At 40.4% G+C, this 14131-nt stretch overlaps 1 long non-coding RNA gene across 2 annotated transcripts; it reads left to right on the top strand.

The window, feature by feature from the left end:
* The first annotated feature begins 3383 nt into the window (after positions 1-3383).
* On the top strand, positions 3384-10003 carry LOC141282346 (uncharacterized). 2 transcript variants are annotated; one of them, XR_012336950.1, is made up of 3 exons: positions 3384-3422; positions 9719-9812; positions 9911-10003. It is a non-coding gene; the product is annotated as an uncharacterized lncRNA (long non-coding RNA). The 2 variants fall into 2 exon arrangements; XR_012336951.1 differs by lacking the exon at positions 3384-3422 and adding an exon at positions 9036-9177.
* Positions 10004-14131: the final 4128 nt, after the last annotated feature.

Genomic DNA, 14131 nt, shown 5'->3' with positions numbered 1-14131 from the left:
CTCTGCCGGAAGTTCATACAGGTAGCTGTCTCGAGTTTTTAGGTGTGCTCAACTTCACGCAGCAATGCAAGAACCGAAACGCACATAACATCAAAGTACCGCGAGAAATATTCAGAAATCATACGGAGGAGTTTGATTTCTATTCCCTCTCGTGCTGTTCTAATGTCATCCACTTGTCACGCGGAGTTTGTTGGAAGAGCAAGATCCGATGAATACGGTAAAAAAACTCTTAATTATTGTATCACATTGAATTGACGATTCCTGGACTCGCCTTTGATAAAAGACAATGTGAGCTGATGTTGGGTAATAGCCATACTCGTGCTAAATTATTAACTCAGTCACAAACTCTCCAGCTTTGCAACCAGTTTAAGTTTACCTGAAAATAAAGAAAGTACAAGAGGCTTCATGAAATGAATGAAAGGAGAGATGAATGTCATTATTTTATTGCCCTGTCATCAAGGCATCAAAGTGTGCAAAAACACAACACAAACACGATTCAAAACTAAAATATGTAGGCTACTCTCTTTGTATACAAATTTCGAACAGGATTAGAATAGAATAGAATTATATTTTAAATATGACAACAAAAACACAAGCCTGTAAACGTAATAACATCTTAATGTCACAATGCAATATATAATATCATATAATTTTAAAACTGCATATACTGTGTTGACACACACAAACACTAAATGAAATGCACTGTAAGTCGTTTTGGATAAAAGCTGCTGCCAAATGCATAAATATATAGATATAAAACTCAGTCTATATAGATTTTTCTGTCTCACTCTATTTGCAAGGAAAATAAAGAAAAACGTTAGACTTATCATCTTTCTATTCTGTATTACTTTATTATTTGTTTCAGTTGTGTGCTTGCGTGTCGGCGAGCAAAGTGCCCTTTTTATTCTTTGAGCACCTGCCCCTCCAATGGTCTCTGCACGGCCCTGATATAGACAGTAGATAGGAATTAATATAACATGAAATATAAAGAGTATAGGGTTTTTTATACAATGTATATTATATTACACAATATAATGTACAGTATAAGATGTATATTAGGTAAGGGATAATGTAGAGGCAGCCGGTAGTTATTGGGAAATAAGCCCCGACAGTGTGATCAGGACCCGACGCGAAGTGGAGGGTCTTGTATCACACTGAAGGGGCTTATTTTCCAATAACTACCGGCTGCCTCTACATTATCCCGCTTATTACACGGCTACTTGCCACATAAGAAAAAAACTGGACATGAATATGAATTTGAAACATTTTATTGGCATATTTGTTTTAAATTAACATTTTTATCCTTCCGCGAAACTTTGCACAGATGCATAAAATGATCGTAATACCTTATTAAGATCCTCTGCTTCATACTTGTCTGTCTCCATTTTTTTCTCTTTAACCAGTCTTTGAGAAGTTTTAATGACCATTCTGTATTTTTTTGTGTGTTGGCTTCGTAGCTGTCATGCTCTATTTTGCCAAGTTTAGTCTCAGTAAGCTCTCTGTGTCTTGTCGTGGTTGTCGAGTGTTTGTCACAAGATGGCGCCAAACAGACAGTAATCTTTATTGATCTTTATTGGCGCGGAGCGATTTTACTCGTGCAAGTAGTCCGGCTATGCGTTATTATTTTGGAGCGGTTATTATTTGAAAAGAACGAACCTGCAAATGTCTCAACTGACCAATCAGAATCAAGCATCGAAAGCCGTGTAATAATGAAACTTATTCAAGTGCTTGCACAGTACCAATAATTTTATGGGATTATTAAGACAGCAATGGTGTAATGTATATACATTTTAATAATATACACTGTAAAAAGTTAAAGTTGGATCAAATTATTGATAATGCCTAAAAATTTTATGTTTTTCAACTTAATTTTTTCAGTTTAAGTGAAATAAAGTTAAAAATGTTTAAATATTAGGTATTACCAATTGAAGTAGAGCCGCTTTTACATTTTACAGTTCATGATAGGTAAATAAAATACCATAAAATGTACATAAAATCTACAATAAAAAATGTGAAGTATCTACAAGATTGCAGTGACACTATTACATGTAAAGTGATATTAATAGAGTATAAAACCCTGACCCAAAACATAATGTTAGCAATGTTAGCATTGAGCAAGCCGGTGAAAGTGACAAAGATGCCAAAAATTACAATTGTGTTTAAGTGGAGAAATCCAAACTAACTTGATCATCTTGTTCAGGCTTGATCATCAACGTATTTTTTATCTAAGTGTTTGCAAACTTTAGTCTTTTCTTTATAAACAGCTTGTGAGTAAAATCAAAATGATGTGATTCTTCATCTTCATTTTTTAAATAGCATTACGTTTGTTTATTTCATTAACATGTTGAAACTTAATCAAGATGGTGCAAAATCGTGTAAAATAAATGCATGAACTTATTTGTAAAATTGTTAAACATTTTGTGAAGCAAATGTAAATTAAAATATTTAAATACAGTCAGTGTATGTGGACTAGGGGTGAGCAGGGGAGTCGGTATTTGTATTTGTACTGATCTCAACATTTTTTATCTGTACACAGCTAAATCACCAGCGTCAAATCCACTCCGCCGGCGCACACACGGGCACCACCAGTGATACCTACTTTGCCAGCCGAGCACCGCGACTGGTGTTTTTGATCAGGGTTACAATTTGACCAATGTAATGATAGTGAAGAGAAAATCTTGGATAGCGTTTAACAAAAGCCGTGTTCAAGTAACTAAAATATAATCTTTATATGACAGTAATGTTGAATGCCTGTACATATGACGTTTCCCAGATAGGTACGTTTGCAAGATGTCTGTTAAAGATCTGGAGATCTGGGACACATCTGGTGTGTAAAAACATCTTACAAAGGTTTTAGAAAGAGCTGCTTTACATACATTGTAAATCAAAAAACGTCTTGAAGACATCTTCATCGTGTCGATATGACGATGTCACGAGTGACTTTTAGGGCGGAACCAAAGGATGGAAAGAAAAGTTCCGCCCGGACCGATTTGCGAAAACACCGTCACTTCCGGGGAATTTGGTGATTCGGATGCCGTGGTGAGGATAAAAGCGGCTTGCAGAAACAGGAAGTTGTTGTTGTTTGGGCCAACGAACGGACAGGCGGTACGAAGAAATACTGCAGCAGGGGTTTACAGGCAGAGGCAAACTGAGTGTCTTCGCTTTGCGAATGGGAGGATTGAGACGAGCTCTGGAACAGGTTTGAAGCAAATTAATGAAGTTGATGTGAAGTATACTTACCGGTGGTGTGTGTTTACACTGAAGGTTGCTGTGGAATATTGATGTTGAGACGGGTGGGCGAGCCGAAGTAAAGTGGTCACCCGCTACCGGTGGATCATTGTCTGTGCAAGCAATCGAATTCCCCTCCCCCGGGGCCAACCGCCGTCCGGGCGTGTAGTGTGGACCTTATTAAAGTCACCAAAGTGTGTGAAGTGCAGTGGGGTGAGTTTACCTTTGACATGTGTACACCCAAAAGCTTTGCAGTGTTGTGCCGTGTCATTTGTTGTCTGAACTCGCCCCCCAGGCGGAGAGGAGCCCGGTAGGACAAGACATGGACTGCCGCATGCGACGGCCATCTAATACCTATCTGCCCGTCCGTAACGCCGACCCCCCGGCTGGAATCTAACGAAAGCACAGTGAGAACACCAGTAAAGGTACTGTGGGAAAGCTGTATTGTTGGCAAGAGAAATCCGTGGAACTGACTGTGGTGTGTAGTGCTGCATTGTGAGGTGAGCTTAGCGGCCTCTGCTATCACCCAGATTTCTGCCTTACTTCCAGAAAGGACGGAGGCGTCTGTGCCTTTTCGCCGCACGTATCTGTGGTGGGTATCCTCCTGGATCCACTAACCTAGACCTCGCCGGCCATCGGTGGCCCCCACACAGTAGCTGGAAGTGGTAAAGCCCCCTCCTTGCCCTGGAACAATGACAAGAGGTGACATATGGTTTCCATACCTACTCGTTAGGATCCACATGCGAGCCTAGTGCTATTTACCCCGCTTAAGTCCTGTATGTCCCCGAAAGTGGAGAAATAGAGAGAAACCAAATACACTTACCTGAGAGAACGAGCCCAGTATTACTTACCCCGCTCCAGTTCTGTATGACCTTAAAGGGGGAGAAATAGAGAACAAACCTAGAACACTTACCTGAGAGAACAGCCAGTATTACTTACCCCGCTCCAGTCCTGTATGACCTTAAAGGTGGAGAAATAGAGAACAAACCTAGAACACTTACCTGGGAGAACAGCCAGTACTATTTCCCCCGCTCCAGTCCTGTGTGACCCTGAAAGTGGAGAAATAGAGAGAAATCAAACCCCCTTACCTGAGAAAACGAGCCCAGTGCTACTTACCCCGCTTAAGCCCTGTACGCCCTGAACAAGGAAGGAAGAGAGGTATCCTAGAGAACTTACCGAGAGGCCTAGGTGAACACTGCTTACTTTGTGTATTCCTTGTGTGTACAGCCACCAGCTTCGGTAGCCAACGGTCCACCGGCCCGCTGTGTAAGACTGCCCGGCCCCGAGTAGGACAGAAGATCCTCCAGCGGCAAGTAGTAAATTTCTACCCTTTCACTCTGCCTTCAGGAGAAGGGCGCCACAGGGAAAAAAAATAAAGTGGAGTCATCAACGAGTGGGAGAAACCAAGGGACGAAGGAGCTCCGTCCTGCCCCTCGCCCCCTGTGGGTACTTACCCTCGACGTCTTGTTCTCTCGAGCCCAGGCCTCCACCTGTGGACGAAAGAAGATTATTTTAGCTTCCCTTTCCCCCAAACCCCTTTTAAATATTTGATAAAGTTTGTTTTAAGTTTACTTATCCTTCTCGTGTGTCTGGTCATTGGGGTGCTCTTGGGACCTCCTCGAGGGGTGAAAGTTAGGAAGGGGCGTGTTCTGGCAAACTTTTAGTCTTTGAGACAGTCGGGAGCTTCCTCTTGACTCATGTTCAATCAACACTCGTTTCCATCAATGTTCGTTCTGATCTTGATATTTATTTGTCAACAACATGCAAAATAAACTTGAAAACAAAGCAAATACTGTCATCATTCTTTTAGTGTGTGAGCACGGTCAATGATTGTTTCTGCTTGCTCCCCCACTCTCTGATTGGTCTGGAATCCATCATTAATTTATAGAGCACCTGTTGGCTTGGTGGTAACGTTTTAAGTTACTTAAGTTAAATATAAATACATTGAAATAAAGAAATACAATTTAATTAAAGATAAATAATAATACTAAAATTAGGTTAAATAAACACAAACAAATGTCTCCTACAGGGCGTGACTCACATAGTCTGTGGTCCGCTCCGACCGGTGACAACATCTTTTAGGAAACGTCTCAGAGACGCATTGCAGATGAGCAAAAAATCTAAATACGTCTTGCAGATGTAAACGCAGACATCAAATAGACATCTTCGAGGTGTACCTGTGCCATTAGGGTTAACACTTGTTACATGTTTTAATGAAAATCCTGTTTAAAATAACAGACTACTGGCTGTTATTGTGCAATTTTTGATCAATTTTATGTTAATGTTAAATGAACTTACATTTCGCCTGTCAGTCATCTCCTCGTTTATGCAAAATGGTATCAGCATGGAAGCTTACTGATGTTGAACATTTACTATTCGTTACATGCATGCCCAAGCTGTATGGTGAATACAGATTAAGCACGGGAATATTGTCTTATTTCGAGTCGGAGTGACTGTTTAGCAGGTCTGAAAGTGAGTAACTTCTGGATCGTTGCTGTTTGGAGACATAAATGTTTCAAACGATTAAGTCCGATTTGGAGTGGTTTTAACTTGTTTGCCTTAAAGGACCAGTTCAAGATAATGATTTGTTCACAAACTAAACAGACATCATTTGTCATCACAAATAGTATTTTGGGATGGGAGACTTTCAACGTAGTGGGTTTAAACCGTGCTCGACGCCACCTGCTGGTGAAAACGTACTACACACTTTATACAAATTGCACCAAGCAGAGGTAGGCTCTCGCTTGGGGGGGCTATAGAATAGAAGAAGGGAGCTGAGGAACAGAAGAATATAGGGCATCCAGGCCTATACTGGTTACGGAGGCAGCCTCACGCTACAGTTTTCGGTCAGGCCACAGCCGAAGGACAGGATTAGAAGAAGAAGCCTGTTCCGCTAGCGGAGACATGCTTACGCTTAGGAATGGCGAATAATGTAAGAAGGGAGCTGAGGAAGAAAATAGGGTGTCCAGGCTTGTGCCGGTAGCGGAGGCAGCCTCACGCTACAGTTTTCAGTCGAAACATGATTAGAATGAGAAGGATCCTGGGTCTGAGCCGCTAGCGGAGCCATGCTCACGCTTCGAGGTCACCATGCGTTGTGGATGGCTGTTGCTGAGGATCCATAGCATGATCCGGCCGTGCTGGAGACTGTAATGTCTACTCTAGAGCAAGGGTCTAAGCAAAGCACATTCTATCAATAGTCTCAATTGTAATATTTATTTATTTATTACATATTTTTATATTAGATTGGATTGGTTTACTTATGTTAACATTTTAAACAATGCTAAACCATATCAACAAGTAAAACAAGTTTTGAGTAGACTACATCAAAAAGTAGCCCTCCAGATTGTTTTATCCAATGTGGTAGCCCTTACTCGCAAAAAGTTTGGAGACCCATGGTCTAGAGCAGGGATTCCCAAAGTGTGGTACGCGCACCCCCAGGGGTACGCGAGCTGCCACCAGGGGGTGCGCGAGAGGAAAAATGTAATGGCGGTCTGTTTCTTTAAGTGGGATTTTTCCATACAATAAATAAATAAAAAAATGAACAGTAAACATTTCCTTTGTAATCGCTTTTATTTTAAATAAAAAACTATAATTTATTAGTTTTTGATAGAAACGTAGAAGACAGCTGCTGTCTTTTTCTACGCACTGCTCTTCTGTTATGCACTGCAGCCGCTATATGCGTGCCAACTCGTTTCATTCATTCCATATATATTATTAATATGCTTAACTGGCTGAAATCAGGGAAACTGTCATGTGGGACATCTTATGATAAAGTAGTTAGTCACGAAGGAGGAGAGGGACCAAGAGAGAGAGAGTTTTTTATGGCAAAAATAGAAATAATGAAATGCGACGAGACATGGGAACAGGATACGCGAGCAATGTGTTTTCATGCATGGTAAAGAGACCGCCAATGAATTATATAATAAAATACATAAATACTTACTGTAGAGAACTTATTAAAAGCTTTCATTTAATTTTGTTTGAAACTTGAGCTGTTATAATGAATCTGCAAACTATTATACACCTTTTGTGCGAACAGTAAAGGCTTTCGTTAATGTGTTTGATGGGTCTGCACGTGACGCACTGGTAAACATGAGGAAACCTCTCATATGTCATCTATTAGCTGACGGCAGTAAGTGTACGTTTTTTACCATAGTAAACTCGAATGGCGTCTAAATATCACAGTGGTTAAACGCATACACGGGGGCGCACATCATCTACGCTGAGCGTAGTTTCAGATGGTGCAATAGGCGTGAATATTTTTCACAATGTTGGACGTAGCTAAGCCCGACGTAGGACTATTACACCCAACTTCTTAAAGTCCGGCTAGTGCAACCGGCCCTTGGTTATTTGCGCATGATTAAACATGAGTATTTATGGTGAGAAAATAAAGCTTTTTTGGATTTTTTTTTAATGGGGATTGGGGGTGCGCCAACCCGGTTGGGACATAGAAGGGGGTGCGCAGGAAAAAAAGTTTGGGAACCCCTGGTCTAGAGCTTCTGAAGACTGCAGAGGATCTTTGGAGAGTTAAACTGTGACTTATACCCTGCTGAAAAAACCAGCATACCAGCAAGACCATCATATGTTGTGTTTTGGTGCTGGTTTGCTAGTGAACATCAGCTAAACCAGCATCAAACCAGCATCAGCACCAGCATTAGCACCAGCTAAACCAGCAACAAACCAGCATTAGCACCAGCTAAACCAGCATTAGCACCAGCATCCCATGCTGGTCATACCAGCATATGTTGTGTTTTGGTGCTGGTATGCTGTGACCACCAGCTAAACCAGCATAAACCAGCATAATTCCCATGCTGGTCCATGCTGGTTTTTTCAGCAGGGTATATGGCTTGCCTTTTTGCTGATTGGGTAGAAATGATGATTACTGATTGTGGACAGCTGGTGGCACTAGAGTATTGGTTGATTACTGATTATAGACAGCTGGAAGTACTTAAGTGGTTTATTTGACGTGCTACTCCCGAACTACGTTAATAAAACATCATTAAATGTGGTAACGCTACCTTTAAAGGGGTCATAGCATGAAAATGTTAGCATTGCCACTTTGTAGGTTTTAGCAAAAATGTGTCGTTTTGGGTGTGTTTTTTAAAATGCAAATGAGCAGATGAAGTGCAAACACTGATCACAATGATGGTGGTTTGTTGTAATTTAAACTCAATTGTGCTGTCAAGTCCTTCTTTTCTCTCTCTTTCTCTCTGCAATAAATAGCAGTGCAGTGGTTGGATAGTGCAGATTAAGGGGGCGGTATTATTCTAATAAGATATCCTTATGACATCATAATGAAAGCCAAATTTCAATGACCTATTTTTGCTCACACCTACAAAGTGGCAATGCTAACATTTTCATGCTATGACCCCTTTAAAGAGCACCTATTATGGGATACACGTTTTTAAACATCCTTTTTTGTGTAAGTGTGTATTAGTACATGCTAACGATATTCAAAAAGTACATACCTCAAAGAAAACGATGACGCGAGTTATCGTCTCTAACGTTCGAGGACTACAAAAAACACTCGGATTGTAGGCAACAGTTTACTTCCTGGGATTAGTGACGTAGATAAGACCAACATTATCATAGTTCAGCCCTCTCTGCTTTGCTTGGGTACGCCCTCAAAGACGAGGGTGGGGAGCGCCGAGTCAGAAGAGAGCTAAAATGGCGGAGGTTGTGAGTCCCTGCTTTGACTCTGTTTGCAAACTCTTGTTTCATCGTTTAAGCGATTAAATCTCGAGTAGACGCTGTCTCTTTAGATGCGAGGGCAAAATAACACTTTATGGACTTTCACAGAGGACATCATGTTTAATACGGTTCCGGAAAAATCCAGTCAGAAGTTGTTCACGGAGTTTTCACAATAACTGCTTCTCATGAACCGAAGCTGGATTTGCGCGACGTCTCCTCCTGAAAGTTGGATTACTGTGCACTTCTGGATCACAGGCTGTAAGTATTCACGTTTATTATTAGCCTTTTACTGTACATTACGTAACCGGTAACCGGAGATTAACATAATGTGCGTGTAGAGCTAAGCTTGCAAGCTAATTGTTTTGTGTTGTAATACTGTATTTCATAAACAACGTACCATATTTACACACGTGTATGTTGAATTATGCAGACTATCGTTTTTTTTATCGATGTTGGTTTAGACATGTTTACAAACTTGCTAAGTTGCTAAGCTAAATACAAATACAAATACCAGCTAAACTGTTACCGGTAAAATTTGTTCTCATGATCAAACTCAAGAAACTCTAAGTACAGATGATTTGTTTAAAGTTATATGTATTTTACTGTTGTATTTACTTGAAGCTATCTTAGATTTTGAAACGAAGTAAACACGTAATGTGTGTTGCTAATGTTGGGCCATGTAATATGTAATACATTTACGTTTTAATGAATAGTCTGACAATTTATAGTCGTTGTACTCTATTGTTATAATATGTCTTTTTGACTGAATACATGTTTGTTTTATTTGTCTATATCCTAGATTCGCAGCTGGACACATCCTTCTACACTGTATGCAAACATGCAACATCATTACACACAGTACAAGGAGTCAGACTGGCATATGAGAAGCAAAGGTATGTAACACATATGATGTATTTAGCTAGTGAAACCACTACCAGTCTTAAATGTATAACTGATGATGACAAAGTTTTTTTTCTCTGCATAATAATAGGAACCCAGGCAGTAGCATCGTTTCACAATGTTTCCATCACCATCATCAGTGGATGCCTTTGCCATCCGTAGCCTGAGATTTCAGATTTGCAGCAAAAAAAATTGATTTTCTCATTTATTGGAATGCTGTGCAGGTATTTAAGTATTTTAGTAACTGTGTTAGGAGACGCCATCGCCCAGCATGAACACGGTAAGACTCCGCTTGTCATTGTAACCTGCACTACTTGCCACATGTACAGTTTAGCTTCTTCCGTCAGCATAGAGGGGTTTACATGTGCTAAGTGTATTGAAGTAGTAAGGCTGACGGAGAAGGTTGCTGAACTAGAAGCGCGCATCCGAACGCTAGTTGAGGACAGTAAGACCGCTAATGTTATTGTTACAAACACTGTTTCGGGTGCGCCTAGTGTTAAGCGTAATACACATGGCTCGGTTCCGACTTCAGAGTCAAGGCGGCTGACTAACTGGGTGACTGTCAGGCGGCATAGTCTCATTCGGCACCCAAATCACGCTCCTGTTTTAATATCAAACAGATTTTCTCCACTCAGCAATACACCGGCTGAGACGTCTGTTAAAAGTGCCCTGGTTATTGGAGATTCTATACTCAGGAACGTTGACATTGAGGCACCAGCCACCATAGTCGATTGTATACCGGGAGCCAGAGCGTCTGACATTAGATCCAAATTAAAAGTGCTGGCTAATGCTAAACGTAAGTTTTCTAAGATTGTTATTCACGCCGGCACGAATGACACCAGACTCCGCCAGTCGGAGATCACCAAAGATACTATTAAAGAGGTGTGTGAAATTGCAAAAACAATGTCAGACAATGTAATTTGCTCTGGTCCCCTCCCCGCCTACCGGGGAGATGAAACTTACAGTAGATTAGTGTCTCTTCATGGCTGGATGTCAAAGTGGTGCCCTCAGCATAACGTAGGGTTTATAGACAATTGGAAGCATTTCCGGGGAAGACCTGACCTGCTAAAGAGAGATGGCCTCCATCCGTCTCCGGAAGGTAGTGCTATACTCTCTAGAAATCTGACCAATAGTCTTACTTTTGATATAGTCTGACTATCCAGGGCCCAGGTCAGGAAACAGACAGATCGGCCTACCCATCAGCTGCCTTGACATGTCAAGATCACATATATCCCAGCACATAGAGCCTTTTTTACCAGAGTACCAACACATCTCGACTGTGTCTGTTCCTCGAACAAATAAATACAGAGCACCGTCTACCTCGTCTCGTACAAATCTTATTAACATAAAATTAGAACACAATACACTAAAAGATGAAACTCAAATGTTAAAATTCGGCCTTCTTAACATTAGATCGCTTACCAATAAAGAACCTATTATCAATGAAATAATTACTGACCAAAACTTAGATGCACTCTGTTTAACAGAGACCTGGCTTAAAGCAGACGATTACATCAGTTTAAACGAATCCACCCCACAAGACTATTATTATAAACACGTTCCTCGCCTAAAAGGGAGAGGGGGTGGTGTAGCTACAATATACAACAAAATGTTCAAAGTAAACCATAAATCAGAACTAAAATTTAATTCGTTTGAAATAATACTGTTAAACATGGAAATAACTGATCGTAACAACAAACAGCTTTCGTTCATTTTAGCTACCATATATAGGCCTCCGGGCCACCACACAGATTTTCTTAAAGAAATAGCAGACTTCCTATCTGAGCTTACAGTCACTGTAGACAAAGCTCTTATCGTTGGTGATTTTAACATCCATGTGGATAACTCAAAAGATGCATTAGGACGTGCGTTTATGGATGTTCTAAATTCTCTCGGTATTAAACAAAACGTGTCTGGACCCACGCATACTCGTAAGCACACATTAGACTTAATTCTGTCACTCGGACTCAATATTAATGACATCGAAATATCACCCCAGAGCGATGCCGTTTCAGACCATTGCCTTGTGTCATACACAATACTTCTAGATAGGACCGCTCAGTCTACAACATGCTACAGATTAGCCAGAACAATAATTTCCACCACTAAAGATAGCTTTATTAGCACTCTTCCAGACCTGTCTCAAATGAAACATGTAGCAGATAACCGTGAAGATCTGGATATTATAATAGAAAACCTGAACAACGTTTGCTCTAGCACGATGGATGCCGTTGCTCCCAAACGAAAAAAGAGAATCAAAGGAAAAACGCCAGCTCCATGGTATGACCATCATACTGCAGCCCTTAAAAAAGTAGCTAGAAAAATGGAAAGAAACTACCGAAACACAAAGTTAGAAGTATGGCGTTCAGCATGGAAAGAGAGTGTTCAACACTACAGACAGGCTATTAAAACCGCCAGATCTACCTATCTCAGTACGCTTATTAAAGAAAATCATAACAACCCTCGTTTCCTCTTTAGCACAGTTGCGAAACTGACTAGAAACAAAGAACAAACAGAAACCAATAGTAAATTCCAACACAATAGTAACGACTTCATGAACTTCTTTACTAACAAAATTATTTCTATTAGGGAAAACATAGAAACTACGCAAGCAGCCACCACTCAACCCAATAGTACATTTACCACTAGATTATCATACGAACATCTTGAGTCATTTAAACCTACTACAATAGAAGAGCTCTCTAAATTAGTAACGTCATCTAAATCATCGTCCTGTATATTAGACCCCATTCCCACAAAATTACTAAAAGAGGTATTTCATGTAGTGTCCGACTCGGTACTAAATATCTTTAACTCATCGCTAGAATTAGGATACGTTCCAACAGCTTTCAAACTAGCAGTTATTAGACCGCTCATTAAAAAACCAAACCTTGACCAGGGAGATCTTAATAACTTTAGACCAATCTCAAATCTACCTTTTCTTTCTAAAATATTAGAAAAAATAGTGGCAAGCCAGCTACGCACATTCATAGCGAATAATAATACATATGAAAAGTTCCAATCAGGATTCAGGCCCCACCATAGCACAGAGACAGCGCTGCTTAGAGTTACAAATGACCTCCTATTAACATCCGATCGTGGTGAAATCTCAATCCTTATATTACTAGACCTTAGTGCAGCCTTTGACACAATAGATCACAGAATCCTACTCAATAGACTGGAAAACTATGTTGGCATCAGTGTTCAGGCGTTAGCCTGGTTTAGATCGTATCTAACCAATCGATATCACTTTGTTTATGTAAATGAGGAAGAGTCACATCACTCCCCCGTTACATACGGCGTACCTCAGGGATCAGTTCTAGGCCCTATCCTATTCTCGTTATATATGTTACCTCTAGGAGACATTATCAGGAAACATAACATAAGTTTTCACTGCTATGCGGATGATACCCAGCTTTACATCTTGTCACATCCTAGCGAAACCCACCAGTTTGCTAAGCTAACAGACTGCATTAGTGATATTAGGGACTGGATGGCACATAACTTTCTTATGCTAAACTCCAATAAGACAGAGATACTTATTATTGAACCAAATCGCTCCAAACATAATATGTCAGATTACAAGTTGCCCATAGATGGCTGCACGGTGGTGCCATCTTCCACGGTTAAGAATTTAGGCGTAATGTTTGACAGCAATCTATCTTTCGATAGTCATATCTCCAACGTCTGCCGCACAGCATTTTTCCATCTTAGAAATATCTCAAAAATACGCCATATGCTGTCTGCATCAGATGCAGAAAAGCTTATCCATGCTTTTATGACCTCTAGATTAGACTATTGTAACTCGTTACTCGGGGGATGCCATGCAAATCAGGTAAACAAGCTACAGCTGGTTCAAAACGCCGCCGCAAGAGTGCTTACTCGATCTAAAAAGTATGACCACATTAGTCCAATTCTGGCATCTTTACACTGGCTACCAGTTAAATATCGCATACAATTTAAAATATTACTAATCACCTACAAAGCCTTAAATGGCCTAGCGCCCTCGTATATAAAAGAACTACTATCAGAATACAATCCACCACGTAAACTGCGATCACAAAATTCGGGTTACTTAATTATCCCTAGAATATCAAAAGTGTCTAAAGGTGGTAGATCCTTTTCCTACTTAGCCCCTAAGCTCTGGAATGATTTACCAAATAATGTTCGAGTATCAGACACAGTCGATCAATTTAAATCTAAACTTAAGACATTCTTCTTTAACAAAGCATTCACATAGAATGTCCAGTAAATGTACTTTTCCCGCAGTAGTTATTTTGTCTAGAACAAAGCACTCACATACCTCATACGG

This window comes from Paramisgurnus dabryanus, chromosome 6 (assembly GCF_030506205.2).
Source record: "Paramisgurnus dabryanus chromosome 6, PD_genome_1.1, whole genome shotgun sequence".
Lineage (NCBI taxonomy): Eukaryota > Metazoa > Chordata > Actinopteri > Cypriniformes > Cobitidae > Paramisgurnus > Paramisgurnus dabryanus.
This window is presented reverse-complemented; position numbering and strand designations above follow the sequence as displayed.